Below are 19725 nucleotides of genomic sequence, written 5' to 3' on the forward strand. Positions count from 1 at the left end.
AAATGTTCAGATTTTGAGAAAAGTAAAGTAAGTGATTTATAGCCAATGAATCTGTATAGTTGGAATGGTGAAATGTTTGAAGTTGGAATAGGAGAAGAACAGTTAAGTTCTTAGAGGCAGGTGAGTAATAATTAAGAAGAGATTGCAGAAACATAAAGAATCCACAGTGATTTTTTGGAGAATGGAGATTCATTCGAATTTGAATAGTTGATGGAGACTGCTTGTGAAATCATGCAGGTAATGTTTTATTTAACTCTGATTTGAGTCTTGCTGGATAAAGAAATAGAAGGAAGATTGATAGTTGCAGCTAATGAAGTATCTCAGTAAAAGAAGATCAAGCCTTAAGAAGCAGTAATGAAGGAATCTGTTAAGGATTTCTGAGTAGAAAATAATCTCAACAAAGGAGAAATTGTTGCGATAGTTAAGCTTTGCCAAGATAAAGACAAAAGGTTGGAAGAAAAAATTAGACTCTAAATCTGACTGACAGTGGCTGAATATTGAGAATTTGTGCATTGGAAGCATGAAGATATGTTGAAATAGATTTACGGAAATGGTGAGATCCTGCAGGTAGGTGAAGGTATGCAAATTTGTCTAATGATTAGCAGATATTGAATGAATGATATTTAGAGTAGGATTATAGTAGTTAAACTGCAAGAGGGATGTTTGTAAGTTTTTGAAGTAGTAGAGTTTGAAGATATAGCTGAAAGCTAGTGAGTCCATTCAAAGTGCAGGTGAATGTGGGGGCAAGATCAGACAGAGATCTTGAAGGTAAGATGATATGGTCTATTTTAATTTGATTTGAAGATTGGAAAGTTGCAGCTTTTGTATTGATGCAAAAGTATTATTGCAACTCCCAAAGGCAATTCCACAAAGAATGTGGTAGAATTGCTAAGAGATAAAATAAGTTGGTAAGAGTTTCTAAGTGAAAGTAGAATGTGGCATAACCTTGAGGAATTCCAACAGAGATTGGATAAAGAGGATAGTTTTATTCTTGGAACGTACAGATGAGTTGAAGCCTAGAAGGAGCAAAGAGAATTGTTCAAAGGAGGTTCCAGAGATAGAGAACCAATTGCTTTCCAAAAGACCAAGTACAGAGGAGAGCTTGGTGAGACAAGTGGCAGCAGGGCAGACTTGCTGTTGTAGAGGCTTTAGTGCAACTCATAGTGAGTGAGAAAAAGGAGCTCATAGATGGAGAGGATGATGAACAGTGACAATCATAACAGAGGTTTTGAAAGAGATCACAACAGAGAACAAAAGAAGAAGGATGCCAAGACAAATGGCATGAGAATGAGTGATGAAGAATATGATAGAGAAATGGCTGAGATATCAGTTCAGCTTGAAGTGTTAATGGAGATGTTGCAGGGAAATGAGATGGACCAGAAATATGGTTATGTCATGAGAAAGAAAGTGAAGTGGCAGAGGCTACAAGAGAAGAGGAATCAACAGGTGAATATGCAGTTAATAAAGGAGCTGAGGGAACTTATAGATATCAAATTGGAGACATGTAAACTCGAAAGAGTTGAACTACAACAAAAGGAAGATGCTAAAGAAGATGTTGAAGTTTCGATATGTGAACCAGAACGTGGACCATTACTTTTTGAAAGTGATGAAGAGACAGAGGAGTTGAATCATATGAATGATTCAGAGCAGCCAAAAGACTTGATGACTGAAGCATCAAATGAGGCCGAAAGGTCTTGTATTTTTAAAATTAATGATTTGTGTATGATTGCAGGTTTGGAAGAAGATAGGTAGTATTTTAAAGCTATCAAAAATGTGGAAGAAAACCTTCCAAAAGATGAAAGTTTTGAAGCAGAATATGACAAGGAGACTGGAAAAGAATCAGTTCACTACAGTGGACAAGTGCTGAAAGACATCATTGAAACAAATGATGAGAAGGAGAGACTAGCTGACAGTCTCAAGAGCTATTTGAGTTTGAATCAGCATACTGATATGCTAAGAGAAGAAGAGAGATCCGAGCAGCATACTAAAGCGTTGCCAAAGAAAGAAGAGGTACAGAGGCCTTATATTTTTGATTTTGATGATTATCTTATGAGTGTAGATTTTGTTGCAGAAACTGGAACATATTTGGCACAGAAGGACAACCAAATGAAAGAAGAAGAGGAAGAACATCTACTGAAGGATGTTAATAAAGATTTAGTAGAGGAAGAAGGACCGTATGATTATATATCAATAGCAAATGAAGAAATGGGAGATTGTGTAAAATTTCCAAAGTTTACTCCAAGTAAAATCGTTGAGTTATATAGAGAATTAGACTTTCAAAGGAGGAAGTTAGAAGAACAAAGGATAAATGTTTAGGATAAATTGCTGAAGAAAGATGACAAAGAAGTTGTCATAAATAATAATCAAGAAGAAGTTGATAGGTATGGGAAATAGAAGCAGGAAATTGTTCTAAAAGACAATATAGTAGTGGCAGAAAAGGTGCAAAATAACAGTAAAGAATAAGGTAAGGATGAAAAGGAGGCGATCAGAATAAGTGAAGAACAAGCAAGAATGAGAGTTCAATAATGAAGAGTTGGAGACAATCAATAGAAAGAGGATATACTGGACAGGGAAATTGAGTTTATAAGAAGGTTAATGATGAAAGTGTCTCAGAAGAAGACAACAACAAGAAAGGAGAGGAGTGACAACAAGAGGAAGACAATAGAAGACTATGAAAGTAGGGCAAGTGGAACATTGCAGCATAAGGTATGGAGACCTGGAGAACAACAACAGACAATAGCAACAATAGAACAATGGACAAGCAAAGACAGGTTACAAAATAAAGTCTAGGATCTAGGAGGAATCAATTATCTAGACTTATGACCAGGAGGTCATAAATTTTCTGACTTGGGGAGACCGATGTAGGAGCATTCAGCTCAACATTATCTTGTATTCTAGTAGACATAGGGGGTCTTGTGTTTCAAGTAAGTTGGTTTCCTAAATATTGAATTTGTGTAATTATTTAATGTTTTGAATGATTTTAATGAGAATATGAATTAATTGAATATTGTGAGGCATAATTGTAAATGTTCTCGAATGTAGGAGAACATGAGAGATTTAGGATAATTGAGTGATGAGAGGATTGAGAATTGATTGTAAAATCCAGATTAGGAATTAGTTCATGATTTTGTGGATTTGAGAGAATCCTTAGGGATGAGAAAGAGATTTTAGGATTCCATTGAGAAGCTTATGGATCTAAACCAGGAATTGGTTTTAGAATCCCTGTTGTATAAATGTAAGCCTAAAAGGCATGATCAGAGGTTAGAAAAGTGAGAGGCTAGATAGATAGGTGAGATAGGTTTGATTGTAAGCCTGCGGGTAGAGATTGTACCCATAGGCCATTGTAATCAGAAGATCAGGCCAGAGAGACAGAGTCTCTATATGTAATCATTGTTATATGTTTGTATATATATACAGGGAGTGATTCGAACCTATATAAATGTGTGATTGAATATCGAATGATAAAATAAAATGAATCAGAGATTTGCATAATCTATATATGTAGGTGGAGTTCAACAAATGCATAGAGAGGAAGAGAGACGAGACAAAGGCTCGTAACGGGTTGTTGATCCATTCGAAGGATCAAATTAATGCTCTAGAATGACAATGATTTAAGAGCTCACAGAGGTTAAGCTTAGGAGAGAGTGCGCAACAAACAATGAAAGGACAAAACCTTTGAAAAACACGAAACCACATAAACCATCGATCTCAGATTTAACGTTGAGATCAAAGCCAACTGTGGAGTTTGAAGGGAAGTTAAAATGTGTGTATGTTGAATACTCACAGACTGCAGGATCGAGAGATATCATCATCCAACAGATATCGGGTGCTAAAGTAATCATAATTTAATTAAGAAATCGGACTTGAACTTTAATAGGTTGGGAGTTTATAATTCCCATCGGGTCCATAAAGCTGGTTAAGTGTCGGGTAAGTTATTCACCTGAAATCGCTGTGGATCGTCGGATCCATTGAGTATAGATCAACGACGGTGGACTATCGTGCAAGTTTGATTGAGCAGGAAAGGACATCGGCTGTCGGATCAGAAGGAGGATCAACGGTGGAGATTATTAGTAAATATCGCATCACAACATTTAAATGTGGAGGAATTAACCTTGGCCATAAAGAATTGCAACAAGTGATCTCCGATGCAATCAACGAAGTGATCACATTGCAAGCATTTAGGGGTGTTGTATCGCCCGAAAACAAATGCAACAAGTGATATGGCAGACCCAATAAGGTTATTGAGCACGACTTATATAAATGGAAGTTTGTTATGTTAATCGCACATTGGAGGAGATGGAGTCGTGTGTTAGTGTGACTGTGGAGATGGAAAATTACAATAGCGATAAAGGTAATCCTCATTAAATGTGTAACGACCGTATTTTAGGCGGAAAAGTTATGTTTGCAATGGAATTCTATTATAAAGAGTTTATAATGGAATAAATAATCTATATGAGGTTTCTATGTAAGTCCAAGATTACCAAAGGTTAAGTGTGGGGTTTGATTTATATATGCGGGCTTTAAGGACTTAATAAAAGATTAACGAAGGTTTATAAGGGGTGATTAAGTCCGATAGAAAGGTGGTTTAATAAAGACTGGGCTATTGAAATGAATGATTCTGTAGAGTTCAATAAAAGGGGCCTAAACCATTGATAGTTGAAGATTTTGACTCGATAGTGAGTTAAAATTGCTGGGGAAAATTAGTTTATGCATGTTTGACATGCATACTGTGGGTAAGCAGGGGTAACCCTGCGTCATACCTTCACATATTCCTTCATGAAACTGATCAATAACACCTTTTGTTTCACTCTCAATCAAACATAGAAGTAAGATATTTAATGGATCTTTCCAGTAAAGGTTGGCATTAATAATACAATACTTCATAGCCTTCAATTTAAGAGTTCTACATTGATTTTTGGTGAAATCAGGAGGGTATTCGAAATCACAAAGGAAGTGTACAATATCATCATACCATTCAGATAACAAGATCTTTTCCTGATGTGGAAGAGGAGTCGAGTCTGTAGAAGAGGAAGGTTCCTGTGGATTCTTCTCTGGTAAACTAGAGGAAGGTTCTTGTGGATTATTCTCTCCTGATATCTACATAATAGTGTTTATTCCCAGAACTTTGCAGTTAGATTCAACTATGAGGCTAAACCCTGTCCTTTTACTAGCTTAGTAGATTTGATGTCTAGATCAAATTCAAGAATTTTAGCTATCCATCTCCCTCTTCTACCATCTGTATTAGGTTGAGTCAAAATGGTTTTGACAATATTATCATTAGGGTATTTTTGAGGTCTAAAATGGGAGTCCTAAAGAAATTATAAAATATTAGTGAAAATAATAAAATAAGATTAGATTACATCATCAAATTTTAGAGGGAAAAAAGAGAAAATTATTTTTTCAACTCGTATTTTCAGCTTATCTCCCTTTGGATTTACTCAATTTTTGAGCAGAACAAGCGTTGGATGAAAAATTTGATTCCTCATCCAAGGAGTACCCTTGTTGCATACTTTCGATGGACCTTGCTACACGAAAAATGAGAAATACATGAAAAATGTGATTGCAATCACGTTTTTCGTGTATTTTTCATTTTTTGTGTAGTAGGGTCCATCTAAAGTATGCAACATGGGTACTCCTTGGATGAGGAAATAATTTTTTCATCAAACGAGTACTCCCTCTCTAAATTTGAGTAAAACCTTAGGGAGATAAGTTAAAAATACGAGTTGAAAAAGTATTTTTTATTATTTTATTATTATTTAATCTTTTTACTTTTTTACTTCAAAAATGGTGAATCATCCCCCATGGTTGAAATCATGATATTAAATCCTATTGGTTCTTATAAAGTTTATTTTGGTTGTACATTTTTCTTAGGAGGCCCATTTTAGACCTTAAAATTCTCCTAATGTTGGGACATAGGTAGTAATAGGGGAATGACAGACATATGTTCTGAAAGCTTCTAAGGCTTGTACAAGGGCATAAGCTTGTTTTTCAATCATGTCATATTTAAGCTTTGCATCCCTCATAACTTTACTAAAGAAGGCAATTGGATATTAATCTTGGTTATCATTCTTTTGCAGTAAAACAATAGCTAAAGTGGTGTGAGAGGCAAAAGAGAAAATGCTGAAAGGTTTTGAGTAATCAAGGATGGCTAGTACTAGGGCTTCAGAAATAGCTTTTTGATTTGTGTAAATGCATATCTAGCCTGCAATGTCCATTCAAACTTATGATATTTCTTCAACATGTCTGTAATATCTTTAACAATTTCAACATAGTTTGGTATAAATCTCCTTAGAAAAATATTTTTTCCTAAAAAAGGTTGAATTGCCTTTTTATTTGTAGGGAGACTAAATACCTCAATAGATGAAACTTGTTTTGGATCAATTACCACTCCTTCTTTTGAGATGATGTGGCCAAGTAATTTTCCTTCTTTTATTGCAAACAAATATTTCTTTGGGTTGAGGGAAATTCTAAATTTTCTTCACTTGTCAAAAAACTTTCTCAAATTCTTTAAGTGTTTTTCATCAGAATTTGAAAACACAGTTAGATCATCCAAATACATAACAGTGAGATTATTAGTTTTTCCAACAAAATCTAAATCCATAGCTCTTTGAAATGTTTCCCTTGCATTGGTTAAATCGAATGACATTCTGACATACATAAAGGTACCCCATGGAGCTGTAAATGAGTTTTTCTCTCTATCTTCTATAGCTACCAAAATTTGGTTATATCTAGAGAAACCATCTAGCATGGAAACTCTATTAGAACCTGAAACTCTTTGTAATATTTGATCCATTTTAGGTAATGGATAATTATCTTTTAAGGATGATTTGTTTAGATTCCTAAAATCCACACACAATCTACTTTCACCATTCTTTTTTCTTACAAGAACTAAATTTGCAATCCATTCAGAAAATATAAGAGGAACAATAATTTTGGCATCCAAAATTTTCTTTAATTCCTTCTCTATGGTTGGAAGCAAAATTGGATTAATTATTCTTAATTTCTTTTGAAATGGTTTGGCTTCTGTTTTTAGAGGGATCTTATGCTCAATGAGATTTGTATCATAAGTTTTGAGCTCATCATAAGACCAGGAAAATACATCTTTATAATGTTTTAAGAGATTGATATACTTGTCTTTTACATCGTTGGGTAAGGATGCTGAAATTTTCACATTCCTAATGTCTTGATCAGTTCCAATGTTACAGTCTTCTACATCCTCTTGTGGTGTGTTTAATAATGAGGTTTTCAAAACATCATTATGATCAAAAAGCCTTTCAAGTGGGATTAGACCCTTGGGAATGAAATTACTTGGCAATTGAAGGATATTATGATAAACTATCTTGTTATCTAATTGTGAGGATTGATCTTCGTGAGTTGATTTATGATCAAGAACTTGTTCATCATCAATTTGCAAGGCTAAGAAATCATCAATTTCTTGGAGAAAACTCTTCAATTGTTCATCATCTTCAAAAACCTGCCAGTGTTTAAGATTATTAGGGATTGAAGGCCTATACTTTACTTGAATTTGATATTGGAGTTGCATTGGATCAGGAATTTTAAAGGAGCTTGCAAAAACTGCTAAAGAATCTACATACATGTTTTCATCTCTTGGGATTGTTGTGATGTTAAAATCTTGGAAATAATTTTCTATGGAATCCCATACCTCATTTCGGTAAGATCTGAGCCTAGGATGTTTTTCTTGGCACAAATTTCTTACTTGATTGACAATTAATTCCGAGTCACTGAAAACACTTAAGTTTTGAACTTTCAGACTTTTAGCAAACTCAAGGCCTAAAAGTAGGGCTTCATATTCTGCTACATTATTAGTAACATCGAATTCTAACTTAAAGGATTGGGTTATGTTTTCTCTATCTGGAGAAATTAATACAATTCCTGCTCCAACTCCATCTTTAGAACAAACCCCATCAAAGTATAACTTCCACACATCAGTTTTTATACATTTAGGTTTGTTCACAATTTGTTCAATGCTAAGTTGAGAATTTTGGAGATCATTTGATGATAGTGTGAAGCATCCAAAATCCTAATCAACAACATAAATCGGGTGATTAATTGCTTGATCAGCCCTACAAACAGTGTTAATGAATCTTACCTCTCTGTATAACCTAAGGTGTTCACCTCCATATACAGGAATAGTAGCATAGGACATGTCCATTTGCAGATTTCCCCCTAATTTGGCACATCATGATCTTGATAACATCATTCCAAATTTGGGAGGGATATATGTGACTACAATGTCTAGTACTACACTTTTTATAGGGATTTGTGCTAAAGTTACAACTAAGTCTTTTATGAGTCCAAGACAAGGAACTTTCTTGGAGTCAAAGGTGTACAAATCATGGTAAGGTTTAGTAATTGATCCATGATTACTTTGGGCATCAAGTTGTGAGAGGCTCTAGAGTCTAACATGCAGTTATATAGAAGAAAATCATGAACTTTGAGAGTAAGATAGAAGGGAGGAACGTTCTCATCAATCATGTCAGAACTAGGACCAAAAACCACTGAAGGTTTTTCATCTTGTAAACTGATCACATCCCCCTCAACATCTATACTTGAATATTGGATCCACTTTGATACTTGGTTTTTATATCTTGGGTTTTTAGAGAGTTCAGATAGTGGAATAGGGATTTTGACTCTCTCTAATTCTTTTTCTACATTGAAAACTGTTGGAACAATTTTTTCAAAAGTATTACTTTCATTGGGTTGAGCTAATGGTTGAATTACAGTTGTTTGAGTTTGAGCAGATTTTACTGGAGGCTCATTGATTGTAACATTCTTGGCTGGCCTACCAGTCATATCTTTTATTTAATTCAGCCATTATAAATTATGAGAAGGCTTTATATTTAAAAAACCTGTGAAGTTTCTTGATTTTTGAATTAAAGCTTGATCATTGGAAATTGGAATAATAACATTCTACTATGATTGATCATCGAAACAATTTATGTTATTAGAAACTAATGGTCAAACTTCTTCAAGTTCTTGATCATCAATCATCAATGGTGGTTGAATTTTTTGACTAGGGTTGGGTCTTTTTAAAATTTGGGGTTGGAAAGGTCTTTTGAACTGGGCTTGAGGTCTATTTGATGCTTGTTGTATAGTTCTAGGTTGAGTTTCAATCTTTGAAATCCTGTTTGAAATATTTCTAAGTAAGGAAGTGATTTCATCGATTTTGTAATCCTCAGTTTTGCTTTTAGAAGAAGAACCTCCTTCTTCCCTAGCTTTCATTTTTCTTTCAGCTTTTTCAGCCTTTGCTTTGAGTTTGGCTGAGGCTGATCTATTTGCCTCAACCTCAATAGCATTAGTTTACATGTCTGCTAGGGTTACAAAAGTTCTTTCCCTAAGCATAACTACAAATTCATCATCAAATCCTTTAGAGAACTTGACTTTGGCAGCAGCTACTGGTGGCTTACAATCTGGTGGCATTTTATTGTAAATTTTATTAAATCTTTTTATAAAGTCAGCCACAGGTTCACTAGGGTTTCTTTTAAGGTCATCAAATTCAGTCAAATAGTATACTGGATCTTTTTTAACTCCCCATTGGTTTTTAAAAATAGTAACTAATTCATTCCAAGAAGGGATTGAATTAGCTCTTAATTGTCTAAACCAAATCCTAACATTGCCTTCAAGAGATTGAACAAACAATCTCATGTAGACATCTTCATGCTCTATATTCATGTTATCAGCAAAGTCTAAGAAATTTGTTAGACAATCTTCAACAGATAAACCAGTTTCACCATTTAATCTAGGTAAGTGCTTGAGATATCCATATGGAAAATTATTTAGAAAATTTGGGAGAACTAAGGCTACATAACGAGCCTGAATGATGGGTCAAATACCAACCATTAGATTTGATGAAGATGAGGAAGATGAAGATGAATATGGAGGGGATGAGGATGAGCTTCTAGGATTTGTAGGGTGTGAAGATGAATTCGAAGGTTTTCTAGACATTTTTATTTTTCTAGGTGTTTGTATTATTAAATTTTGTTCTTCAGGACCAAAATTTCCTTGATCATCAAACAAAGGATTTGTATAAAATGAAAATTTGTCCTCAAAGCTGACAGAAGTAGATGGATAAGTGTGAACTACTAAAGAAATAAAATCACTAGGCTTTAATTCTGGTAAATCTAGACCTAGTTCTGTTTCTGATTTAGGAGATTCAGAAAGGGTTTCAGGAATCTAATAAGATTCTAAGTGATAGACAAGGAGAGCCGATTGAAAATAAAATCCTTTAGATAGAAGTTAGAACACTTTTGGTGGTAGATATGATAGTTCAAGAGGAATTGGAACAGGTCTAAAAGGACCAGTTTCAGAAACAAATTCAGATGGATGAATTACAAAAGCAGAAGTAGAGGCTTCTAGTCTTTGTCTTGCAGAGGAAATTCTTACTAGTCTCTCGGGATCTGATAGTGGAGAATAAAGTTGTGGATCTGAGAGATACCTAGTGTGTCTACGTGAAGTCAATGTATTTCTGTGGAATATCTAGGTGAATGATTTTAACCTACTAACATTTTATTCACCATTAAAAGGTAAGATTTTAATCATTGTCCCAAGGAAAATAATTCAAGAATTTCGTTCCTCAACAATGGCACTAGTCTAATGTTGTACCTCTGAATATAATTCTAGTTTAGGAATTAAGTCAGAGCATCTAAAATATTTTGTTGGTTTTTAAAATGTTTGGATGACTAATGTTTTAAATTAATTAAAACATGTGCTGAATCTTAATTAATCATGATATAATTATAAAGGGTTGGTTCTCCATCTCTCAACAAAAATTTGGTGTCAAGAAAGATGTGTAAGGCAGAAATAAAAGATACTATGGTCTATAAAATATTAGAGAGATTATTTAATTAACCATATGGAAAAGATGCATGTAACCAATGTTTACAACCCAACAAAAATATATTTAAATTGATGAAGAAGTGACAATTTAAAGATGTAGAGGAGTTATTTCAGACAAATAGTCCAATAAACTAATCTTTGTAATATATTATAACTTCATAGGGGATTTCAGACTGGTTGATACTCAACCTTATCTTACCCAAATTTCTTCATTCAAAATTAAATACATGCAAAAATTTACAATATGAAATGAAAAACAATGAATAACTCACAAGAACACAACTACTTTGAGGCAAATTCATAATCCTTTCATTAAAATCAAAGAACTTCATATGAATATAATTATTCTTGATAGCTTATCCCAAGGGTTCAACCCTTTGTACTTCGATATATGAAGTATTTATACAGATTTACCCAAAATATCTTGATAAAATATCAAGAATTTCTACAAAATATCCTAAAACCTGTTTACAAAAATAGTACAAGAATGTAGGAAAATTAAGTTACTGAAGCTTCCTGGCACTAATTTTGAGGATTCTAGTGATGACTTGGATTGAAAAGGCTGCTTCTTTTCTGTTGAATATGAATACATGTTTTACTCAAGAAGTTAGCATATTTTATCCCATATTTCTTCATTTTCTATGGAAAATTTGATTAACTTTCTATAAGTTTCATCCACTTCGGTATATTCTATGAAGTGGGGTTAACTAAAAAAAAGTGTTTTATTTCATGCTTGATAAATAAGTCGAAATTCAAGCCTTCCATGAATGCTTTCCCTATAATAGTTCCCTTTATGATAGAAAATTTGGATCTATCTTTTCTATGGAATATAATTTTTGTTGATAATCTTCCAGCTGAACTAATTTGTCTTCCATTCCCTTTAAACCTGGAAGTCTTTTTTGATGCAGTATATTAAACTTTATGTGTATTTTTTGAATGCTGGCCTCGAGATTCTGGAATTTATTAACTAACTGTAGCATTAAATTTATTTTAGTAAGAACTCTTCTTACTTCAAGAATGGTGTCAGTTCTATCTTCAATTTCATATTCTGCTAGTTCTTCTTTTGTCTTTGAATTTAAACTTTAATCAAATCTGTAGCTTCTGCTGATTTTTGTCCCAATTCTTCCTTTACTTCTTCTATGGCTTCCCTTAATTTCTGTAATAACTCTTCTTGCTCGAAAATAATTTCAATTGAAGGCCAAATTTCTATCATGGCTTCATTAATCTCTACCCAGATATTCTCCTTTTCTTGTGCAATTGTCTGTGCCATGGAAAATTCATTTTCTAGAAATTCAATTCTTTGAGTTAATCTGTAAGTTTTCTGAAGCTATGAAAAATATACATTATCAATTTTTAACTTTTGTTCTTGGAGATTATTAAGTTGAGATTTGATTTTTTTAATCTCTTGCCCTCTTGTTATAACAACTACAACCACCCTCCAAAATTTTGGCTCGCATGCAAATTTTGGAGCCTTTCTTGGATCCTGTGATCAATCACCCATGGTCACTTGTTGGTAAGATGATTATTTCAAGCTCCCCTCCTTGATCTTAAGAGTTGTATACGTTCTCATGTTTATGAAGCATGTGTCATCTTTGGGCATAAGGGTTGTTATTTGTCATGCAAAGGGAATGTTATCTTGCTTCAAGGGAATTGTGTGCGTATGAGTGGTTGTCATCACATAGACATGTTTCACACTCACCTAACACACTCTTGTTAAGAAGGTTGTTGCATCAAGAAAAGTATGTATTTTTCATTTTGGATGGTCTACACTGTATCACTAAGTGTCTGTGTGCAATCACAATAAATTCCTATCAATGTTTACATATGTTTGACTAATCTCACACTTAGCCATTTTTCCAAGCAACCTAGCCTCATCCAGCTTCCTAGAACTGTGTTCTTTGCTTCTGCAATCATCAAGCTTCCTCCATTGCCTATTGAAACCCTAGAGTGCGCAGAGACACCAACCTCCCTTGCCTGCTGAAACCCCACGGCCCGTAGAGACCCCAGGCAACACTGCTGTCCAGAAATGCATAGAGCAGTCTAGCTGAACTGCACTCAAAAATTACGTAGAGGTGTCCTCCAAGGACCCCTATCCTATAGCAGTGCCCTAAGCCTCAAAACTATGCAATTTTTTCCAAGTTATCTTGTCTTTCTTGCATGAAGAAACTACGCAGATGGGCCTCCCAGGGCCTCATTCTAGCAACAATCATTGTCTGCTGAAATTGTGCAGATATACCTCTTAGTGACTACATGAAAGGGTGACATGTTGAAATCACTTGCAAAGATTTGAGGATAGGGGCGAAGGAACCGAGTAATGGAAACGATAAGGACCACATGCAAACTCTGTTGGATGCATGATCATCTTGAGGTTAATTATGGTAAGTAAAGAAAAGATTTTGAAGTACACATCTTAGTTGAGTTTAGAGGACTGCTTGGCATTGTCATATCATCCTGTCCTCAATAACATGCATGTGTGCAAACGCTAAAAGTCATCTTATGTGTTTCTTCTACATGTCTTGCTTCCTTTTCACTTGTTCGACCAACTATTGTCTTCAACATGTTGATTGCTATGCCATTCTTACGACCTTGTTATGGTGATGTTGAAGGTTGTATTTGAGTTATGTCTGCCATGTACGCATATATCGCACTCACACACGATGTTGTATGCATTGTTGCACAAGCATCGTTGCGGTCGTTCAATGATCTATCATAAGCATCACGCTTGTCGCTCGCATCGTTGGTTAGTCACACTAAGTATATGTTGTCTTGATGGTTTGAGGTGTCCTATCGTTGAGTCATGTTGAGTGTGTGTTCACAAGGTCATTTATCCACAAGTTCACTCACTCACACACTTAGTCATTTTACTGAATTTCTGACAACCGTATCACCCTCCAAAAGCTGGACCTTTGCTGAGATGCATTGCGTAGTTTCAACCCTCAGTGATCATGTACTATTGCCCAAAATTGAACAAAGATTGAGGCTTTCTCACAGAAATACTACACTAAACAATCTTAAAATCAATCAGACTGACTGTCACCCAGAATAACACAAAAGTTTCCCAGAAAGCCATTTCAATCTGCGATGCTCGCAAGCACATCAACCAAGCCTCCAGCTGGTCAACCAGAGAGTTTGACCGAGTCGTCACCCCGAGACTCACTCCCCCAAAATATTTTGCAAAAACTGCGAAGCTTGCCCACTCTGCTAACTAAAGAAACTGAGCAGACATGCTGGATAGACACCCTGTGTCTGTCACTGTCTCCCTCAAAAAATTGCATAGTTTTTCCATCCAGTTAGCCAATCAGCTGACCTGCTGCTCACCTGGAAAACTGTGTAGTTTTCATGAGCAATCACCGAGTTGCCCAATATCCCGCTCAGCTTAGAAACTGCCAGAGGATGTTCAGCATGAAAACGTTCCAATAATTGTACAGTTTTTCCAGGAGACTCCATTAGCCTGTTGCCATCTCCCTAGAAAAATTGTGCAATTTCCAAGCAAGCCTCCTGTAGCCTGCTACCAACTCCCGAAGAAATTGTGTAGTTTTTGCTGTGAACCCCTCTACTTCCAGCACTGCTTCCCTAAAAAAATTGAGTATATTTTCCCTCAAGCCGAGCCAGATCACGCAGACAGTCATTGCTGATCCAGATTCCCATCTCAATCTTCGAGTGACCTCTGCAAATTTTTCATCAGAAGTTCCCAAACCTTATCACGGATTGAAATCTGCCTTGCGCAGTTTCAAGAACCTTGTCCTCTCTCCCAGTCACCGACATCTGAAAGCGAAGGATAATGCATCATGGTAGACTAGGAGATTTCTGGATTTGATGTCGTCTCATCATGAGTGATTGCAAATATAGGTACATGTATGAGACATGACATGATGACGAATGAGATGAACAGGAGAGCACATGCAAGGAGATTTATTCGCGAATGAACGAACATGGAATGCATGTGAGGAGATTTGTTCACAAACGAACAAATGAGGAATGCATGCAAGGAGATTTGCTTGCGAATGGACGAACATATGAAACATGTCAAAGTACAAGTGAAAGAGGAACATGCACGTGCAAAAATCAAGAGAAGACCAAGACCATTGAAGACTCTGCACACCTTGTCATGCAGAGGTGAAGCTATGATACACCAAGAGCACATCCATCACTCATAAGCATCGTAGCTCGACATGGACACCACCAACAGTATGAATATACCAGCATTTTCATGTCAAGTCGTGTCATGAGTCATCTCGGCCACATCACTACCGTGGGCCATATTGTTGTAAATCAATGTAATGTAATGTGGAAGTCCAAGAGACCCACATGTAAATCTGAAGAGTCATGTAAAGTTGAAGAGTCTTGTAAGTCAAACAGTAATGAGGGAAGTCAAATAGTCACAAGGGCAAATTTTACCCTTGGCTATAAATAACCCTCATTTGTACATGCAAAAGACTTTTCACCTTGGCTCCTCCCACATAGCCTTGAGAGTTTGTAGTCTTTTCTTTGAGGAGTGAGTAGTGGCTCCAACGCCCTGCTATCGGAGTTAGTGATGTATGGTGTACCGATGTGTCTTGGAACTTTCACTTAATTTAGAAGCCTGATAAAAGGCCAACATTTTTTCACACATGTATTTTACATATTTGTAAGACTATTCTTTGGACACTTGTAATGCATGTTGCTTTAACGTGTGTTAAAACAATTGAAATATTTTGGTTGTTCTAATACATATGCTTACGCCAATGTGTTTTATAATTTGTTAATGTTTTCTGGCCCATGTGGGCTATCCCACTGGACACTTGACAAAAAATTTCCCAAAAACTTGTTATAACGACCGTCACACTCATGTGGACTACTCCGCTGGGTGTTGTACGTGCTATCCATTCACTGTGTGTTAGTGACTGCTGCATCCATGTGGACTACTCCACTGGAAGCTGCACATGTCCTGTTGTGTTGTGTGTCTCTAACAGAGTTAGGACTATTTTGTTTCGACTTGAGACCCACTTCCACCCTCTCCCTCTGAAGTGAAAGAACATTGAAACAAGTAACACTAAGTACTCACCAGATACACAAACCTCACTATTTAAAGACAAAAAAGACCACTCTCATGTGATGACAAGAAAGAGCTAAGGAAAACCTTTAAGATAATGGAAATTGGGCCATCATACCAGATGGGTCTCCTACACCAAATAGTGTGAGGTCTAGTTGGGACTTCATATCGGGGAGATCCCCTGAATGTTGGCGGGTCCAACACTGTCAACATTTTTGGTGCTAGAAGGAGGGCTAGATGACAAGCTGAGTCCTCACAATCTATTTTGAATCTCTGCATACTTATCTTGACTAAACACATAATTTATCTTTTGGAATGAATGCCTTATGGAAATGACTTTGAAATCTCAGAAGAGCTCTGGAATAACTTGTTGCATAAAACATACAATGGTGGAGGTCGAGTATCCTTGGTTAGACATGTGGTGGGTGTTGTAGGTTCCTGTGAAAGGCATAAAATATTTGAATATGACATGACTTTCATGTTTTTCTCACACACGCTTCGAGGAAACCCACTGCATTGGTGTGCCACGCTACCTGAAAAGTCTATTCACTCTCTCCCTCATCTGGTCGTAGAGACAAATTGTGCTTTCAATAATTTTGACCATAAAGCACTCAATAAATAAATTCTAAAATTACAGAAAGCACCTGATGAATCCATTGAACAGTTTCACACACGCTTTTGTAATCTCGCATACCATTTTCTTGAAGATTAAATTTTTTGGTGAGTTTCTCGATGGAAGATTTAAGTATCTTCTTTACATATTCGAAAATCCACAATTCTTAGAATCATTCAAACCCCTCTCAACATAATTCGCTAATGGAGTTGCACAATATCAAGCTGAGAGAGTGGCTGTCACAAGTGAATGTCCACCTTCCCCTCATCAAACAGCTCTCCCACTGGAGAGTGATGTGGGATAACATGCACACACATTTGTTGAACTGTCACATCCCCCTACCCCACCTACTCTCAATGTCTGTGCAAATTTGGCTTGCAAGCCTAATAGTTGTCATGTGAACTTGTTACCTAAACCTCCATCCCTGCATTCTACTGATCCTCTAGATTATATTGTCTTGTGTTCTTCCGTTCTGGATTCCACATGTGTTGTGAACAAGGATCAAGTTGTCGACGAAGTTGGTGTTGTGCAAGAAAGCTATGCTATCATGCATGATGAGTGTGTGCAACAATATAAAGAAGAACCCATGGTGAAGGATGAATCCCTTCCATCCGTACCTCATATGCTCTATCCTGACATCCCTTGTGATTTTTCCAATTTTGATTCTCCATGTGAAAACTCATTTCCGGACGTTCCTATTTCCGATCATTCACAAGACACACCGGATGTTAGTATGTCATTACATTACAGAGAGGACACATATTCCTTTGAAAATCCATCCCATCTGTCATATATCATTTCTGAAAGCACAGAGGGTGAACATACTTGTGTCTCATCTACCCCTCTGAACAATTCATTAAATCATGAGGATTCCGATGAACATCCCAAATTTTTTGGCCATGGTTGTCGTGATCTTTGTACTTATTCATTTGATCATGATGTTGATTCACTCGTTGTTAATTTGTCTGAGTCACTGGTCTTTGACGATCTACATATTTATGGAGTGGAAACCCCATAGGATGTCGAGGAACTTTAGCATGGGCTAATGGTTATGTTAGGCCCTCGTTGTCCTGAGGTTGGTTCCACTTCCGATCAGAAAATTTTCGAAACATCCAAGGCTCCTCATCACTCTTTGCTTCACATTGAATGTCATCCAACACACAAATTTTCCTACCTCCACCCGAATCACATGATCCTATCACTCAAGATTTGGAGGAATCTTACACAACGAGCACACTTACAAAGCATGAGCTGCCAGTATTTCTCATGTCCGCTCGTATGTCACAGTACAAAGAGTGTGCATGTTTATCATCTGCACGCAGTGTGTCACAACACCATGTTAAGTCTGTAGAATGTATGTCTTGTGCATTCACTCTTTTCTTTTCTGTGGATGTTTTAGAACTTAGAGTGTGTTGGTCTTCATTGTTATATATTTTATGTTTGCTGGTTCGCTTGACTGTACTTCTCGCGAACCATGCCTTCACCAACATGGGCCAACCCATGCGCTGGTGGATGCATTGGAAATATCACTTCACGTGAGTAGGCCCGTGCACAGTTTAGCGTAGAAGTAGGAGTATTATTTTCTTCTTGCTTTGCTTTGTTTTCTGTTTTGCATGTTTGCTTGCTTGCATGATTGATTTGGTTTTCTTTCTTTCTTTCTTTGCTTACTTGTTTTTCTATCGGTTTACTTCTGCTTTTTGCTTTTTTATTTCTTTTCTTGCTTGTACCCATAGGTTAGCCTCTTGTGAAATCATGTTTGGATCTTGAGACAAGTCGACTGAATATAAGAGGACTTGTACAACTATCAATATCTGGTTATCTGTTGTCCTTTTTCTTCATGAAGAACTTGTTGTCTTCAGTCGATGATGCCTTGATGGAAAATATGTTCTGTTCAGAGTGAGTCTTGGTGAAAACAAAACGTTTACATTGTTAACTAGTATCGCCTACTCTAATCGGTTCTTTTGGGTTAACCCTTGTCTACTCAGTCAAGTAGAGTAAGGTGAGGGGGAAAGCCTTAATAGGTATGTCAGATGTATGTATAAAGCACTTCTCTAAAGGAACAACCTCTCTTGCTCTCAATAAGTTGGGATCCCTCTTTCGCCTCTGAAATAAATAAGTGCTTATGCACAGTTATTAAAAGATAAATAAATAAATAAAAAATTGAAAAATGAATAAGGCGAAAGAAGAGACAGGTTTCTTGCACAAAGAGGTGATGCAAGTAACTCCACTGGAGTACTGACCAGGCTCGCTGGAAGCGGAGCGATGCTTTTATTCTTGCGTGACGTCGGGGTACTGTCTAGGCCTGTTGGCAGCAGAGAAACACCAGAGATGAAACTTAAACTCTGACAATTATATTAATTGTCCACCAATATACCCCTCATCCCCAATCAAAACAACTGAGTTGACTTGGCTTGGAATGTGTGCTGATCGATCAAGAGCATGGTAGGTGCTACATCTTTCAATCAAACTAGTGTGGAAACCACAATGATCAAAGAATAGAACAATACTTCTGGAAGGGTTAGACTTGATTTTCATGAAACAAGGTCCATTCATAGAGCTAGAGATCTACTAGTGTGTCGCCAAGTGTTGTAGCGGCTACAACCACCCTCCAAAATTTTGGCTTGCATGCAAATTTTAGAGCCTATGTTGGATCTTGTGATCGATCACCCATGGTCACTTGTTGGTAAGATGATGATTTCAAGCTCTGCTCTTTGATATTAAGAGTTGTCCGCGTTCTCATGTTTATGCAACATGTGTCATGTTTGAGCATAGGGGTTGTTGTTTGTCATGCAAAGGGAATGTTTTCTTGCTTCAAGGGAATTGTGTGTGTATGAGTGGTTGTCATCACATAGACATGTTTCACACTCACCTCACGCACTCTTGTCACGAAGGTTTTTGCATCAAGAAAAGTATGTCTTATGCATTTTGGATGGTCTACATTGTGTCACTAAGTGTCTGTGTGCGATCACAATCAAGTCCTATCAATGTTTACATATGTTTCACTGATCTCACACTTAGCCATTTTTACAAGCAAACTAGCCTCATCCAGCTTCCCGAAAATGTGTGCTTTGCTTATGCAACCATCAAGATTCCTCCCTTGCCTTCTGAAACCCCGCAGTGAGTAGAGACACCAACCTCCCATGCTTGCTAAAACCCTGCAACCCACAAAGACCCCAACCAACATTGCTCTCCAAAAATGCGCATAGGAGTCAACCAACTAGCA

This window comes from Pinus tabuliformis, chromosome Q (genome assembly GCF_031772625.1).
Source record: "Pinus tabuliformis cultivar Carrire ecotype Pingquan chromosome Q, CPIR1, whole genome shotgun sequence".
Lineage (NCBI taxonomy): Eukaryota > Viridiplantae > Streptophyta > Pinopsida > Pinales > Pinaceae > Pinus > Pinus tabuliformis.